Source organism: Chiroxiphia lanceolata, chromosome Z (genome assembly GCF_009829145.1).
Source record: "Chiroxiphia lanceolata isolate bChiLan1 chromosome Z, bChiLan1.pri, whole genome shotgun sequence".
Lineage (NCBI taxonomy): Eukaryota > Metazoa > Chordata > Aves > Passeriformes > Pipridae > Chiroxiphia > Chiroxiphia lanceolata.
The window spans coordinates 61,282,930-61,301,622 of record NC_045671.1 but is presented as its reverse complement, the minus strand read 5'-3'; the positions used below and the strand labels follow the sequence as shown (position 1 = coordinate 61,301,622).

Sequence of the window (18,693 nt, the reverse complement as noted above, 5' to 3'; positions counted from 1 at the left end):
GCAGGGGCAGGAGGAAGGCAGTAAACTGAGACAAAAGGCCAGGCAGTTCATTTGCTCTCAGAGCAGATCTTATGGTTGCTAGGAAAACTGTTTTAATAGATGTGAGGAACAGAGATAAACCTGCCATAAACACACAAATAGGCTTTTTGAGATATATTAGTATTACTAAAGTCTTCTGACGATACAGATTCTTTCACTGGCTCATACAATTCTGTAAACCTGTCATAAACGGCAGCCTAAACGGCATTTTCTGAACAAAGATAGATGATCTCTACGCTGGAGCTCTTTCACCCCTTACTTTCAAGGGCAATATAGAAGGAACTGAAATGCTTTAAGAGAAGCAACCCCCTACAAACTTTTGCAAATAAAGACTAAGATAATTTTTCTCTTTTTTTATTTCACTTCTTTGCTGCACAAACACCAACTGATGGAGATCATACTGCTTTTAACTGTTTCCTAAAGCTTAATAAATATTTGCTGCACTTCTGAAAGGCATGGCTGCTCAATATCTACTGGAGTTTGACAGTCTGGAGTGCTGCCACAGAGGCTATGCTGGGCTAAAGGAGCAAATTATGCTCAGAAATGTAAGGCTAAACATCTGTTTCTTTGACAGCTAAAGAAGGTTAAGAATTATTATTGATGTTTTGTCTTTATCAAGAGGACTTGTTACAGCTGCTCTCATCCATTAGATTAAGACCCATCACAACAAAATCTCCTTAAATGAAGGTATGCCTACGTAGCCATGCTCAGTGCAGTGTGTCTCACTCAATAGTACCCTGCTCTGCCAGGAGCACAAAGAGCAGGACAATGTTTACTCACTGCGGGCCTTGGGAGGGTTAGAGTCCGAGGGCTCAACCAGTCAGCTGGCTTGAGCACTATGGATTGCTTTCTTCAGTTTTTCAAGTAAATGGAGTTATTTTAAAGTTAGAGACCGCTAAAACTCTCTACTAAGAGAGTGCATGTAGTGGCTTAAAAAGGTCCCTGTTTATAATTAGCTTTACCCAAAATGTATTTTAGGCTGTTACCTCCAGACTCAGGCAAAAGCAGATCACTGGAACATTATAAAAAGAAACCTGAAGGGACATGAAGAAAGGATATCTACCCTAGTCTTAGCTCAAAAATCACTTGATTTATGTAAGTGAAGAGGAGGAAAATATAATGGTGATCAAAGGATGTAACTGAAGCCTCTGCCAACAGCTGATTTATGCACACAAGTGGGGAAGAGAAGCTGCTTCCAGCAAGAGCCTGGCACACCACCTCCCCTGAGTCATGCTCTCCAATGTGTCACCATGCCCAGAGTTCATCAAGGAACTACCACATAAAAATGCTTTCACTCTAGTCCCTTTTTCCAGAAACACACCACGGATTAAACAACACTTGGGGTACAAGCTGGAGATTTTACACAAGAGCCAAAACCTTGTAACTCTAATGCACTGCAATTCACAAGGTTCTTCTTCTAAGGGCTTGCATGTAATTTAATTTTCTGGATGACACATGTAGAAAAATACCCATCCAAAGATACACATCTGCAAAATGAAACCTGCTATCATTAAACAATGAATCCAATGTAGCCAGGATGATCAGGGGACTTTGCCAAACCACTTCAACAAACGTCCCACAAGTAAATAATACTTAACAGAAAAGTTAAAAAGAAAAAAAAGTTGAAATGACTACAGGGTCTATAGAACAGTTTTGCTAGTAAGAGGCCAAATGCGTATAGTCTGTAAGAAGGAGGATGTTGCTAAATTCTCCACATACCATTGCTGTCCCTAGGCTATAAATGTGACCTACCATGTGAGTGTGGTGTTGTGAACAGTTAGCAGCTTCATCTAAGCTTTGCGCATAACACAAACTAAGCATTACAGTCATCTCACTGTCTCCTGCAGGAGAGTGTTTCATTGAAAGGGAGACTTGGATAGGATTTTTTTCCTAATTCCTTATTTGGGAAAAAGGCAGTTGAGAAATTCCTGGGAGTAAGACATCTCCTTTCAGCACCTACTACTTCCTGTCCCTCTGCCCCTGTTCCCCTCTCCTCTTCCAAGCAAAAACTCATTATTCCTGCTGAAAAGTCACTGATTAAATGACCTACAGCACATCTGGACTACATTAGGCTATTATTTGATTAAGGCATTCATCACTTGCTCTTTCAGCAAGTGGAGAATTAAGATAATGATGGAGGAAAATAGTGTTAACTGAACTGGCTATTCCCACTCAAACTGGTCTACTTGAAAAGTCCTTCAGATTTCTCAGTTCCTCAGTTATAGGTTCTTTTTTACCTAATTACAGGAAAATTAAATAAATAGTGGTTAATTAATTTAATGTTGGGAAGATCATTAAAGCCAATTACGCTGTTATATTAAGGGTTGTATTTCTCAGACAATTTGCTATCTGATAGGAAATGTTTGCTTGGAAGTATTTTAAACAATCATAAAAAGGCTCAGCATCAAACTGCAAGCAGCACCTCACATTTCTGTACAAACAGAAGTCTGACACATTCCAGATCAAATTGCTTTAGAGGAAAGAGGGGAAGAGACAGAAATGGCTTCTCAAAAGAGTATTGTTTACTAGCACATCACACAAGACACAACTCAGTTTTCAGTATTTGAAGTAACTGCATAAAACTTCATCTATGGAGTTTGTGTACATAAAAACAAAAGCACGAGGTAAAAGGAAAGATTATGTCAACTTGGCTTTCAGATGCTTTCCCCTAAAATATTCTTCCTCATTTCACAGGAGTTAAGGAATGTGCTATCCTGGTGCGTGCACTGAGGGTTCATCAGGAATGCTGTTGCTGCTAAATGTGACTGCTCATGGTACTATGTTTAATTTCCTTCAGTGTTAAACAACTATAAGATGAAGCTGAACAGACACCCTGAAAGCATCTTTATGAGCTGAAGTTTGCTATACAGTGTCAATAAGGATAACACACTCGATGACTGGGAAACATACCAAAGAAGTCAGCCCGAAGACTCTGCAAGTGGTGCCTAAGGAATATACTCACTGGATGTGCTGGGTGGTTTCCCTAGTTATCACATGCACAGGATATACAAAAAGTATCTTTCCTCCTTGGAATCAATATTCTTCTGTATTACATCTATGTAGAAAGTTGCAAATTTCACAAAGCTCTGCCTACTGCTTGCAATGAACAAACTAGCTACAAAGAATTCCACAAATTTGTGGTATGGTAAATATTCCTCCCTATATTGAATGATAAAGGCTCAACGAAGATACATGTCACAGGTGAGAAATCTTAGTTTACCCTTGCTCTGTTTCTGTAAACTCTGAAGCAAACCCCAAATATGCTGTTTTCCACAAAGGTCTTCACTCCTTAAGTCACATTCCTTTCCCAACTCATTACAGGACTGTGATGTCTTAAGCTGAGGGAGGGCTTGTTCAAAAACCAAACAAATAAATAAAAACCCAAACAAACAAAAAGGAAGAAAAAAGGAAAAACAAGAAAGTAAAAAAAGGAAAAAAGGGAAAAAGAAGAAAGAAGGAAAAAAAGAGGAAGCCCACACCCTCAGCTCACTCACACCCTCAGCCCACTCACAGAGGGGCTTTTAAAGGAAAATTCCTTTCTTTTAAAGGAAAATTCCCTTTCACTCTACTCATAAAGAGCATGACTTCACTTAACCTGTAAGGGAGCCATCTCCTTAGGGATACTTTCAAAAGCACTGTGTTGGCAACAGACCTTAAGACATGTTTTCAGCTAACATAAGCAGGGGTTTACTATTGTAGGTTCATTTTTTTGTTTGTTTTTTGGTTTTTTTTTCGGGGGGGGGGAGGGGGTGGCTGCAGAGAGGTCCACTAACCTACAGCACAGCATGTGGCTGGCTTAGTACTAGGAAGGAGGAATCACATGAAGGACTGCTGTGAAAGACACAAGTTCCAAGAAGTAACTAGCAGTATTTTTTACCTACGAGGAATAACAAAACGGCTTGACTATATGCTTTCCACAGGAGAGGCTGCAATGTTAATTGAAGTCCTTAGGGCACCTTTGGTAACATGTTTCAGAAGTCTTAGGTCAGAGCAGTGGTGTACAGCCTGTATGAAAACCACCAGCCAAATGGAAACCAGCTGAATAGAAGGAATGCAAAAAACCTCCACCCAAATTTAGAAAGGAGGGTGACAAGGAAAGAAAGCACAGTGTTTTCTACAGTATAGTACTTGCTTATTACTGCTGCCTCTGGGCTAGTGACATTTGAGTACCCTTGGATTAGGTTTCCTGGAGGCTTAATAGTTAAAGCTAAAAACATGAGCTATGCTAACCAGATATCCCCTGCAATGGGATAACTTTGGGTTAAAATGGCTTGAATTCAGTGTCAGACATGTTGCTATAGATGATACAGCTTAAGGGCTGAAAGCTTACCTGAAGAATTAAATAAGATATTGACTTGCTTTCTTACTACTTCTAAGGCATCAGCAAAGAGAAGGCACAGCCATTCTTTAGCAGCAATGATGAAAATGAACAGCAGTGACATTTTTGACAGGAGAACCCTTGAAGGCAGTGGTAGCTCACTTCACCAGATGCTCCACCACCTGCCTGAGCCACATTAAATGAGGCAAGTCAGGTCTCTACAGCGTTAAATGGGCAGGTAAGAAACTCTGTCATCTGTTGAATGAATCTATGAAAACAGAATGTAAATAAAGTCTCACTGGAAAAAAAAAGAAAAGGCACTCAACATTCCTGTCCTAAAATAAAACTGAGTGGTTTTGGTGAGCCTAAAGTGACAGGAAATACTGTGTGCTTTTATATACTACCTCCTACGCTGTCTGCACAAGGGGTAGATATTATAATACATTAGTTACAGATTTCACAATATTAGCTATTTTTATTCCCTTGGATCATCCCACAATTCTACACTATCAAGAGGGGATAGGTGTCCAACAGAGAAATAAAATACTGTATTAAAGTGTATGGATTTAAAATGCAATTTCTATAGCTGCTTATTGATTAAATGCGAATTTTAAGTAACCCTGCTTCACCTGTGGTCACCCAAGAAGAGAAAGGTCAGAAGACACTTATCTTCCATACTCTTCCTGACACCAGCTGTCTAAAGCCCCACAAGCCCTGGAGGACAGAGCTATTACTGGAGCACTACCCAGGTATGCAGGAGATGGAGCTCAAGACCCTTGTTTGATAGAGACTCATGGGAGTTGTCCACTTGACATGCAAATACTCTGTTTTCACTGAAGTCTAAAGGAGTTGCACTTTTTTTTTTTTAATTACCTGTTTCTCATACCAACTAGTTTTGAAAAATAGGAATGACTTGTCCTTAACATATTGGTATGTTTCAAGAATGAATTGGGCTATTGGTGCTGATGTGTGTACAGTATAGCAGTGTAGCTTTAGTAGCAAAGGCAGCAGATACACCCTGTTAAGCCATCTTTTGCTAGAGCTGGCCTCAGATAAACAAACAAGCTTTTCTCCCCTCAGGAATTCAGACCCACCATTACTGTCAGCTTTAAACAAGTTGGGTTTTTTCTTTTTTTTTTTTCCCCCATTAGTTGGTTGCTCGTTTTGTTTTTTTTTTTTTAAAGCCTTAGTCTCTCCTGATACAACCTCAGGTTTATTTAAAAAAAAAATTATAGTGCTCTTGGTTGAAGCAAAAAGCATGAACAGAAACTTGCAATGGCTGAATGATCAAGAAATAAATAAAAATGCAGAAATTTAACTCAAAGTGGTCCAAGAACACTTTAAAATTATTCCTCCTAACTTCCTGAAGTGCAAGGATTATTGACGTCTCTGAATTTTAAACCAATGCATGACTATAAGCAGTAAGCCCCGGGGTCCTCTGCATCATGCCATACTGAAATGCAGTAAGTGTATGAAGACTGAAATGTAGTGGAGAGACTATATTAGTATCCACCAAACAGTCGGCAAGTATTAATTTCTGGAGACATCAGGGGCAAGATTGTAAAAGACAAGAGTGCTGGCCTCAGTATCTGAGAAAAAAAGGGACCATTATGAAGTGATTTACCTGTTTCAGACCCTAATTTTCCAAATTTGCAGCAGTAGTGCACATTAAATGCAAGGATGCTGGGTTTCATGACTGAATCAGTGTATATGGAAAGCTAGTGTAAGGCAGCAACTCCTATTTTTATTCTGCAGATCTGAGGATCCTTAGGTCTACAGCCAAACTTGTCTATCAGAGTGGCAGGTCATATGCAATTTCAGTGCTGAATGGCCAGAAGACTGCCCTGTCCATGCCACAGGGCCACCTGTAGAGGCAAATGAGATGGGTAAGCTATAGCTCAACCAGTCAACGAACAAGATGTAAGTGCACCGTGTTCTCTGCAAGGGTGTTGTGACTTTGGGAGACCTCTTTAATCTGAAACAGCCCTCCTCTATGAACCTTAAAGATACGTGATGAGATCTGAATCTGAGGCACACTTCTTTGAGTGTTTCTCAGAGAAGCCATCTCAGATTTTAGCAGCTGGGTGCAACTTGTGGTTACGGTTAAACACAAATTCTTTAAAATGTGGCAGCAATAGTGATTTGCAGTGTTATATCTCTTGATTAAGCAGTAACAGAGTTATAGTGGTCACAAGCCCTTTCAGCTACCTCAGGGGACAGATGCAGCCCAAAGACCACACTGGAGGCAACTGCACCACTGAAAGCACAGGGTCATTGCTGCAATCTGTTGTAAAGAGCTAATTCTGTTCTTTTAACATGGTGTTGGAAGAAAAAAAAAAAAAGAGAAAAGAAAAAGAGAAAAGAGAAGAAAAGAAAAGAGAAAAAAGGCAAGGCAAAGGCAAGGCAAAGGCAAGGCAAGGTGGGAAAACGGGAAAGGGAAAAAGAAAGAGAAAAGAGAAAAGAGAAAAAAGAAAGATAGGTTTCTCTTTATGGAAACTATACACAAGCTTAACATAAACCAAGCAAATCCTCTTGTGCATCCCTTTCCTGTTCAGGGAGTAAATACCCTGCCTGACTTTCTGAGTCTGTTGGACTAGCACCCTTATGTGACCAGTAAATTTAAGATGTGCAAACCAGAAGAAAAAACAAAATCAAAACTATTCCCTTACCTCCTTCTGTATCAATGTCTTTCCATAACACGTATCTCACTGGAGAAAGTGTTATCCCCCTCCTCTGTATCACAGCACAGTTGTGTGCACATGCAGGAAGGTCTTATGGGACTAGAGTCACCATTTCAGCTCGTTATTTTCAAACTGTATTACCTCCACAGACAGCTCTGTCTTGGGCAGCAAAATGAAAAGTGCCCCAGAAGGCTGGCTGCTTGAAGAAAAACTGGTGCTTAAGCATGCAATTGCTTAAGTTTACTAACCATTTTAAGGATCTCCTTCTCATTGTCAACACCTCCTCTGCAAATCTACCCTTAACAAACCAGTGGAGGGTGAAATATGGGTGGTGAACATCAGAGGACATCTTGTGCAAAGAACCAGAGTAAAACAACAAAGATACAGGAGATGCAGTAAGGGTTTTAATGCCAGCCTGTCACTGGTTGGTTTGGTGCTTTGTGGTTTTTAAGTGAATTGTTCTATTCTTCTGCTTTCTCTTCACGTAAAACATTTCTGATCCCTTTGCATGGCCCTACCAGCGTGGGGAGATGCAGGGAGCACAGGTCAGGAGAGGGGGAGGCATTTTTCTGAGCAGGTTCCCATCCACCCATGATGCCAGTCCAATCATGTCTGCTCAAAAGCCGAGTTTCAATTTTTGGCAGAGGCAGCTCATAGCAGCCACAGGAGCCAATCTGACAAAATTCCTTCTTGCAACAAATACTTTTAAAAAATAAATAGTTTTCTTGAATATTTCCTCATGTTTAAGGGGCTATTTGATAACAAGCAATTCCAAAGAATTTTATCTGGTGAGCAATCTTAATTGTTCTTCCTCCTCCTTTTAGGGAAATCAGGAGCTTTAAACCTAAAGGACACTTCTGTTTATTTTAAGAGTACAAATTGGCTCTGTCAGTTTAATTTCCCCTGGTGCTGTAACCAGACCCGCTGTTTTTTGTATAAAGCCAACCTGCATGAGACAGAAGTAAAACCAATTTATGAGATATGCTGCATGGACAGCTTGCTCACACCTCAAACCTCTCCTTTCCAGAGCAGACCCCCCACCTGACACCTGTATTTCAGACAAAGTATTGACTGCTGCTGTAGCAGCAGGAGAATAACTGCTCAGCATGAATTACACAAGGATGGCCACCAAAATAGGAAATTGTGACATTAAACCTTGATTGGGGAACAGAGGGCTTTAAAATTCACTAGTGCTTTGCATTTTCTGGGTGATTTGCAGTGGGGAGGTGAAATAGAGGGAAGGGTCCAGTGCCAGGCTCTGGCACTGCTTGCTGTCAGGACTGTGTCTTCTTATGACGGAAAAAGACTACAGCTCCTTGGGAAAGAAATGCCTCCACCAGTGTGTACTTGTACTTCCATCAATGTCTACTCATGCTGGCAGCTGGGTTGGGTAATGTGAGTACGAAATGTTCAACTCTGTTGAAAATGAAGAGTTTGCGTTCAACCCAACTCAAAGAATACCTGGAGGCCCTCTCTTGATGCTATTTGGATTGAAATTAATTTCCAGTGCTAAAACTGGTCTTCATTCTTATTCCCATGCTGAACAGGTAAAACCTCTTAAAACACTTGACTGCTCTGAAAACTGGGGCTTTGGGGGCATTCTCCATTCAGAAAGAAAGCGGCACATGGCATGTTTAGTACTCCCATCACAGCAAAGGTAAAATACCTTGTCAAAATTATCAGGGCTGGAGACATAAATGCCAATCAGCTGACAGTGCTATGTGTCACAACAGGATGATGTCTGGAGAACTAAGTGAGAATGGTCATACAGCATCCCACTTACTTGTTTTCCTCAGATGCTTATAGTTAATATTTAGCTGCTCATCTCCTTACCTACTCTCGCAAGCAAAAAAGGAATCTGAAATGACAAATGACTTACATTTGTTGCAAGCCATTTATAGGGGGAAAGACTTCCTTTCCTCTGTCGTCTTCTCTCTACCTTTTCAGTACCTCTCAAAAGCACTGGCTTACCCACATGCTTTTATTGTGGGTACTGAGGTGGGTGAAAACTCCACAACCTGTGCCAGCAGATGTGACCACTGCTACCCACTGTGATTCCTGTGGCATTGTGCTACAGTCTCTTCACAGTAAACTCTTCACCTCCACTCTTCTGAGCTTTAAAAGTGTTAAGCTCATTTAAGCACCCCTCCCCAGAGAGGTATGCAAGCAGATGAGGACTCCTTAGTGTTAAAAGTGAGGTAACCCAAGCCAGCCTGACGTGCACTCACAATAAAGAGTAGGATGCCACTTTGCTCTGCTGCAAGGCAACTTCAGCTGCTTTGTGCTCCCATGTGTGTGGTGTGCATGGACACCAAGGGGGTAACTGAGCAGTCCTCTATCAGTTGCCCAGTGGGAATGGTCCTGTGCAGGCTCTTGCTTCTCCCTAAATGCAAGGTGATTTGAAGAAGCCTCCTCTGGACTGATTTTAAATGTTGTTAGCACTTGAGATGACCTACATACTAAGGCTGTTTCTCAGGCAAACATAAAAGATGACAAAAAAAACCCAACAAACCCAAACCAAACCATTCCACAACCACCTGAGTTAAAACAAGCAATTTATTGTGGCAGCAAAGAACCTGTGCACATTGTTTGTTTTGATTTGTTTAGATAAGGTGGCTGGGAACAAAGATCATCAGGAATTTTGAAAAAGCTGATAGAAAAATGTTTGTTTTAAAACAGAACAAAATGTTTAGGTAACTCCCAGACTTGCAAGTTGGAGCTTTGCTTGTTAATTTCAATTAATTCAGCCCAAATCTGAGCTTTTTAACTTGGGTGCTATCTTGTAGAGTTACATGTCCTGCACTGGCAAAAGACAGAGGGATGTTCAGGGTTATGGGAGACATAATTTCTTCAGTGGAGTCAAACTTCTTCCCATGTTTACAGAAAACCTTCTGAATTTTGAGGGAGCTAGAAGTCACAGTGAATATCCTTCAGGCTGTTTGCAGTTTACCTGGGGTTTCAGAAGAAAGGCAGGCTCTCGAGAGCCTCTCATTACCCTCTGCTGAATATGTTAAATAAAACAGACTTACAGTAAGTTCCTCTAAACATAACCCAAGAATATGGGGTTCTTCCAGATGCAGAGTTGCTGTAGCTTTGAACAACACAGTACTAACTAAACATATATACAGAAAATTAGAAAGGAGAGATACTAACAGTCTAGGAAAAAAGAACACTTAGCTGCAATAACAGTACTCATTGCTATCTGCCATCTACCTAAAGGAGACCAATAAGAAACACAGGGCAACTTATCAACATAAACTACATGTGATTAGTCTATTACAAACCAAGAATCAACATTACAAAATGTCAAACAGCCCCAGGCTTAGAAAATATGTGTATATTTCAAGTTGCATTTAATGCTTCTTTTGCTGTAATTACTCAGCTGTTATTTCTTCTATACTTAATATTGGCAAATTGGTCATAACACATCCAATTTGGTTGCATTACAATTGATTTGTTTCATTAACAGGGTAGCTGGTTTTGATTAACAGGGCAGTTAAACTTCACAAGAGCCCAGGACTGCATTTTCCTTGAAGAACAGCTGTACACAGCTCAGGAGATGCAAGCAGACGCTTTCTGGTCTAAAAATGCAGTTTAAGTTCATTCCACAAAAACCTTCAAGAAATCCATAATCTTGCTTTCCCCTATGACTCCAGAAAGGTGTGGGAAAAGCGAACACAAGTAAGATGTGTGCTGGTCCCAGCTTAAGTCTTAGACATATATAGAGGATGATGCCATTAAGCAAGACTACACATAAACTGACAAAGATAAGCCCTGTGATGCTTAGTCAAATGAGCCGGGGTATATCAGGAAACAATACGCATCTTTAACTACAAAAGAAACACAAACATGCATTCTCTGATCACAGCCATGCTCTAGCACTTAGAGGCAATCATCTGAATTTTTCTAGTAATGTCTTACTGATAAGCTTGTGTCAAGGCACTGGCTTATCTTCCTAGTCATTATGAATTTCTTCTAATGCTCCCTGCTAAGCTTCACTGAATTGATGGCACTGTGCAAAGAAGTGTAGATGGGATTGCAGCATAACATCCTACATAAATTCAGCATTAAAACTTATCTCATTCTTCAATTAATTAATCAGTGCAATTAATTAAGCTGGTGAAACTGTGATACAGCAAAAATTCCTGTGAAATTCAGTATCCCCCTGAAATTCAGTATTCCCCCTGAAATTTCACTGCTTTCTGAGACACCAGGTTCAACTATAAAACTGGACAGGAGAAAACACGAATAAGCTTGCTGACAGTAAATGGACTGAAACAAGCACTGTGTTCCACTATAAGCATACTCTTCCTGATGCAATAATATTTTCTTATTTAAAAAAAATGCTGGGTTGGAAACATCTGAACTCTCTTGCATACTTTGGAAAGGTAGGTTAAGGAGAATGCTGAAGGAGCTTTACCCTATTGGGGCAGAAAACCCTCACAAAGACAAGAAATTTCCAAGCAGCACAACTTCTCCTAGGTCAAGGTAGATGCTCAAGTTCACATAATCCGAAGAAAAGGTAAGGCACTCTGAAAGTCAACACATGTGCAACACATTGCAATTACTTAATCCTGAAGTCTGCCTGCGACTATGAAACTCATGTGTGCTTTAAAGGAAAAATCTATTTAAATGAAAGATGTATAATACCAAAATCTTATAATAGCAACATCCCTGTGGTTTGAGCCCATTCATCCTGCCTCTGCCCAAGCTGACTTCCCCTAAAGTTCTGTGTATGGGCACAATGCTGAAACATGGCTCATCAACTGTCCAGCAGACCTCCTGCTTGGCATTTTCAAGTGTTCAGCTACAATCTCGGATCATGTATCAGTCTCAAAACAACATGCTGTCTCTCACTCCAGTCAAACATCAGCACTGAGGCATTTGTTTTTAATTCCCTCCTCCTATTACAATAATAACAATAAAATCAACCCATAATGATTTCTTGGGCTCAAATCAACTGCTCAGCAAATCAGGACTCTAACAATGACAAGAATGCAGGGTTTTAGAGAGCAATAGCAAATGTTGTACTAGCCTGTGTCCCCTGCCTATAGCTGTCTGTATGAGCAGTGAGAAGGTGTCTCCAGCAGCGATACATGTGGGGATTGCAGTAATCAATTGCATGGAGAAGGAGCTCGTCTTCTTCATGGCATATATCCATCTAAATCTATAAATCTATATTTATATATAGATATAGCAGTCCCCACTGTGGTAACTCACTGTGGAGCCAGAGGATGACTTTATGCGGAAGCTTCACCTCTTGCATCTGTGCACATGACAATATATGCTATCTCACAGCAATTCTTAAGTCTGGGAAAGGCTGACCAGCTCAAAGTGCTTTTCCAGCCTGTAGTCCTGTATGAAAAATATAACAGTTGCACAACGGCAGCTGGACAAACACATGGGATGGCATGGCAATTTCATGTATTAAGAATACAATTTGGAAAATGAAGGCACAAGAAGAAATCCATAAAGCCCATCTTTCTTTTGCTGTTATAGGGATGATGGGCAGAACAACACTTTGCATATAGTCCCACCCACTAGTACCTCAAACCACACTGCAGGCACCCAGCTGCTTCACAACATGCAGGAAATTACCTTCATTTCACAGAATGATCTAAATCAGTATTTTTTAAAACATCTTCCTTAGGAGACCACCTTCCTAGTACATTTCACAAAAGCATGGAGGTTCAGCCACCGATGTTCTCCATTAAGGCAGTCACAAAACTGGGACAACCTAAAACTGGAGAAACGCTTGAAAAAATAACAAGCATAAGCAACGTCATATATGTGACTCACAGCAAGGAACCAAATTTGTGAATTAGATGCCTGGGCCTTAATGCCTTAGGTGTAAGTGCACCCAAGACACTTTAAAGCCCCTAAGATTTTACCTGGGAGCTGCTGGTGAACAATTCCGTGACATCACTTCCTCTTTCCCCAGTCCAGATGTCCTTTTCCTGCAATATATAAGGTAAACTGGCCCAAAATTCCACCACAAAATTGTAACATGGTCCAGGGGTTAAGGCAGAGCACCTTTAAACTCTGCTAGGAAGGGCTGCATTACCACCCTGTGTATTACTTGTGGAGCACCACCAAGTGAAAGGTAGCCACCAAAAGGGGAAACCACATAAGAAACCACGACTCATGCCTCTGTTCTAAGATTATTACTCTAGCATGAAATTCTGACAAATTAGTCTATTTTGAAACTTCCTCTCACCTTTCTACACACAGACAACCATAGAGAGGGCATGGATGATTGTCAATAAGACACAGTATGGGGCTTGTGAGATATTTCTTATGACAGCTGTTTTTTGTCCACCAAACTGAACACCTATGCTGCAATCAATCCTTTTTTTGGGTTTTATATTGATCCCTCTTCCTTCCATAACTGAAAAGATACCCTTAGAAAAGGGCAACAGTGTAACCAGGGAGGACTCCAAGGAGTCCCTGGTACCATCTGCCTTTCTAGGGTCACAACATTAGACCATGTATTAGCATCACTTTTATGTCTCTCTGCCACTTCTGTGACTGACTGGTGAGTGAACGGGTTTAGCTTGCAGGAAAGGGTTAACACCAAGATTTGTTTTGCATTATTAACAGATACTGTAAAAGGACTCGAACTGTAATCTCTTTTACGCTGAAAGCCTGACATTTGGAGTACAAACTGTCAATTTGTTTGGTGTTTGCATTAGCTCTCGTCTGAACAGGATTCTGTGGTCATACAGCAGACTTGGGACAAACCTTAGCTGCCTACTTTCTTGGGAGCAGCTGCAGGGCCAGGGGAAGCGACCAGGGCAGTGGCAGATGCAGCTGAAGCAGCCATATATGCCTGTAGCATCTCATTCAAAACTCCATTCCCTTGCTGTAGGCTCCTAAAACATTCTCAAGCACCTGTCTAACTTTACTGCTCCCAGGTAGCTTCTCTGGTTTTGAAGCAGGAGTTTAGAAACTCAGGATGCTGGGAAAAATCTCAAGCTGATTTTCACATAACAAAAACATCACAGCAATCCCCGCCTGCTCCTCTACCCCCTCCCCACCCCAACTGACATGTTTATTTTGATAGTTTCCCTTTCTGACTGGCAGGTTAACAAGAACTTCGTGTTCAAAAAGAACTTTCATGAGGAGGATAAAAATATATTTTATTTTTCTCTTTATGTACTTTGTAACGCACAAAATGATAGACAGCAGAGTTGTGTGTACTCTGTAAGGTGAATATCATTTATCAAAGTTGACACATTCAAAATAAGGCAGGGACTTAAATAAGTTATCATAACTAGAAAAATAAATACAACAGCTAATCTCAAAACTCAATTTGTATTCCTTATGATGACCTAAAGCTGGCAGTACTCATCATGTGAGATCCCCGAGCTATAAATAATCTTAGCTTAGAACAAATGAACATTTTTTACATGCAGGACTAAATGCATTACGGTTTTCTGGCAGAACAAAAAATAACACCAGACCAAAACCATGTCTCATTTTTAAGAAAAAAAATGCCAAGCCAGTAAAGCAGACCTCCAAAAAAGGAAATCTCTAATCTACAAGTGCAAGTACCCAAGCATGTCTCCAACCCTTCTCATTCCGTTTAATAAGAGAGGAAACCAGGCCACCAGAAGTTTACAGACTAATGCAATTACAGGGTGGCTCAATAAGCACTGATTTGTCTGTTCTCTATGACATGCAAGATAAAGCTATGCTAACAGGTCTGGTTTTCCTTTCACAAAGCTGAATACTCATGAATCAATCAGAATGGATGTTTTTCAGGGGGGAAAGTAGAATTCAGTTGCTGGCAAATATATGAATGACCGTCTCTTATAGCTATTTTTAAGATCCATTAACTAACTAAATAATTGGATTTACCTATAAATAACAAATGTATTTTCATCAGATAGCATTTAACATTTCTTACATCACAGGTGAAAAAAAATCCTCTTAGCAGTATTAAAAGGCAAATAAAATTAAACTTATAAGCACAGTACCACTTCAAAATCACCATGAACTTTTCAACAGTTCTGTGAATACAAGGATACAAGTGTACCATCAAAAAGCCACTCACTGAAAAAAAGCTACTTGAAGAAAAACAAGTTGTTTTGCTGTTTGCAAGTGGGATGAACGTGGGAATTGGCCTTTCTTCTGGAATGGTGAGCAGCAGTTTGCACATGGACAACAGCAGAGATCTGGACCAGATCCAGACATATAGAAAGCAGAGCTCATTGTTTTTTGGAACCACAACATTGCAGACGAGGCCCTTAAAACAAAAATGCTGGAATCCTGATGCTCAAAGTAAAACTCCCAGAATCTGTTCCAGACACCTTAACAAGTGGTTTCTAGGACAGAAAGATCTAGGCATTACTGATGTGTATGAATTCAGATTTAAATGATGAATTTCAAGTATTCCACTTGGCAAATCTGGCATTGTCAAGGTCCCATCAAGAGGAAAAACAGAATATACACCAGAAGGCCAATTCAATCACTAACTTAACATCTAATGCTCGAGAATCTCAGATTCTGAAAACAAAGGAGGACAGTGCTACTTAATTTTCATCAGAAACTATATAGGAAAGTTACCCACACTACTTCAAAAGTTTGCTGATGGCTGAGTTTAAAACACCCACACCACAGTCCAAGGACTGACATTTCTCCTAACTAAGGACCATTATTATTCACATTGTTGACTACGAAGGGAAATACCCAGCTTGCAAAGGGATAATTCAGCTTGACCTAGGCTGGAGCTGAGTGGGACCTCTGGGTTGTTCTCTTAGGGCATGGAAAGACTGTACTGTTCTTCCACCAGAAATGCCCTTCATAGCATCCCAGTATTCTGCTCAGTGGAAACCATCATGCTTTCCTATACCTTCCAGCTTTAGACTCTGTATACATGCATAAAACAGTATTTCATACTATGTCTGCTGATAATTTCAGGAAACACATCTGAACAGAGCTTTGCTGAGTAAGTCAGCTAAGCAGAAACTACCCAAAGGTAATATATATGACTTCAATTAGGGAATTGTGAACATCTCAGCAACAAAGTAATAACATGGCTAATGTACTTATCAGTGCACTAGCACTGACATCTCTTCTTACCAATTAGTGTCTCAAAAAGGATAAAGAAAATATCATAGCTTTGTGAGGTGATTTGACAGCTGGCTATTACAGAAGCACTGCCAAAACCTGCAGCATAAATAATGGTATGTCTTCAAAGCCAAGCTCACCTAGACATACACATCTCTACACTGCATTCCCCATCACCACGTCAGTTAGTACACAGACACCTCATTCCCGAATTTGGGAGAAGTAGCATACTGGGCTAGTAACACAGGCTGGAGTCCATGTGGCTCCTGGGTTCCTGCTGTAAGGGATGCATGTGACTGCCAATGGTCCTCATCTGACCCAAAGTATGAGGATGCACATCTCTGATGTCAATACACATGTCAATTTTGTAGTTGAAGTAGCAATAAAACTACAGCTTCAAACTACGCTGAAACTGCAAAAAGAACTCTTAGCCAAGACACTTCACCTCAGTCATTTCATCAGGAAATCTGATTAATGCTCAGCAGCTTCTGGCACAGCCCAGATGTGGACCTCAATGTACGAGACACTATGCTAGTTTTAAAACAGCATAATAACCCTGTCACAGCCTCTGGACAGAGCTAAGCAAAGAGGTGGACACATAAAGGCAGGGTGCAACATCAAGTGACAACAAAGTCGAAGTACTATCAATGAAAAGCAGAGGCCATGCAAATGCCATCAACATTACTATTCTCAGCCACAGGTGTGTGCTGGCATCACCAGGGTAAGACTTGAAGGAAGAGAGTGAGAAGGTTTTTTAGGTAATTACGCAGACTATAATTAAAGCCATAAGCCAGAACTTCTTACAACCTCACAGGTTACGCAAGGTAAAAAACCGAAAAAACCCCAGTCACCCAGCAATCTTCAGACAAAGCCAATTCCTCAGAGAGGAAAAGAGCTCAAGACACTGCTGCCTGCACTGGGGAGTGGTCAGGGAGACCACAAGTAAAATAATGTGTATCTTTGAACAGGAAGATCTTAGCAGTGAGTATAATTAATGAAGGGAACATTTTAATAAAGGCTGTCATTAATGCTCCCTTGCAGGACATGTGGAATCAAAACTGGATGTTTTTCTAAAAGATAAACTGTACTCGAAACAATAATCAATTTAGGGAAATCCAGTGGTCTATGTCACTATGCCAGTCATAATGTGATCACAGCTTTAGACTTTATGACCCATGAATATAATGAGTCATGAATACCAACAGTACTGTTCCTTCCTCCAGTAAAGTGTCTGATGACATGACGCCTAGATGTGGGTGGGTTATGATTAAGGATATATTTTACTGTGACTTTGCTCAAGAACTTTTTTCCGTGATGATTGCCATGGCGTGGACAAGTTGTTCTTCCAGGAATTATGATAAAAAATTGACTTCAGTGAAAGCTCCATCTTTTTGTATTTATATCCAGGTACATTTTCCAAGCACAAAACGAGCAAGGATATTCTGATGGGAACTGGAGACAAGTTTTAATTATTTAAAATTTATACCAAAACAGCCCAGAATAAATTTATGAACACATCACTGAAATCTGGTTCTTACTACTGCCAGAAAATGGCAACAAAGGCACAAGGCAATATGCTTAAACATACAGTTATAACTGTGTTGAAAAGGGGCCCTGAAAGTCCTTCTCACTGAACGAGGACAGCGAACATGGGGACAGCTCAAAACAGATTTAAGACACTTCTGGCAGACAGCTTCTGGTTACAGGTCAGAGAACCTGCTGATATCATCATGGCTTTTTTCCCCAATTTATCCTATTACTACCTTTCTTCTGCCATATCCAGTCTCCTGATCATATGAAAAACAAAGGATAGTGAGTGCTTCTATACCTTAAGCAGACCTGTGTTGCATTGGGTCAGCATCTAAAGACTAAAAACTAAGAGGGAAAAGGAACTTGAAGAGAAGTGGAAACACTTTTGAAAGTCAGAAGGGCATCATGTAGCAACAGAAACAACCACCTAAGAGTGGTTTAAGTGTAGGACATAACAGTGTGACTACCAACAGCAGAGATTAAATGACCCATGTTACTATAATAATGTGCACAAACAGGTATTGCTGGCACTTGATGGAATCAAATCTCCCTAATCATACATCAGTAAAAATAATTCCATTTGCTCAGATGTCATTATTAAAGTCCCAGGAAGCCAAGAAATGCCAGTACAAAAATGTGGCTATATAATCCTTTTTCCTCATGTTTTTAAGCTCTCAAAGGTGAGCCTGACTTTTTCCCAAGCTTTTCTCTGCTACCAGAAGGTGCTAGAACCTTTTCTTTACTTCTAAAGAAAGCAGAAACTCTTCCATGCTCTTTCAGTCACATCAGCTCAGGGTTTCAGCAAAATGCTAGCTTTCCAACACTCAGAACAAAAAAAACCTGGCAGTACAGAGAGGACAGAAACACATCTGCACAAGCATCATCGAGCCATGCTAGGCATTCACTGCTCATTCTGTTTAACCTGTAGGACACTGAGGTCCTTTGCTAGGATCTTTTATGCTGAGAAGAGGACTGGAAGTACCTGATCCAAACCTATGCAACTGCAGTCATCTTCTGCTAGCACATAATGTTAAGCGTAAGTCAGCTCCTCCT

General features: G+C 40.4%; 1 protein-coding gene across 10 annotated transcripts in view; it reads right to left on the bottom strand.

The window, feature by feature from the left end:
* The window catches only part of PALM2AKAP2 (PALM2 and AKAP2 fusion), a 266,174-nt gene that overhangs the window by 31,372 nt on the left and 216,109 nt on the right, over window positions 1-18,693 (bottom strand). The window contains exon 1 of one of the 10 annotated variants that reach the window (XM_032674595.1): window positions 3,260-3,303. The exons of the other annotated variants lie outside the window; for them this stretch is intronic. The gene's annotated coding sequence lies outside the window, so the exon portion shown is untranslated. Of the gene's footprint in view, window positions 1-3,259; window positions 3,304-18,693 lie in introns of those variants that run through there. 10 annotated transcript variants of the gene reach the window in all.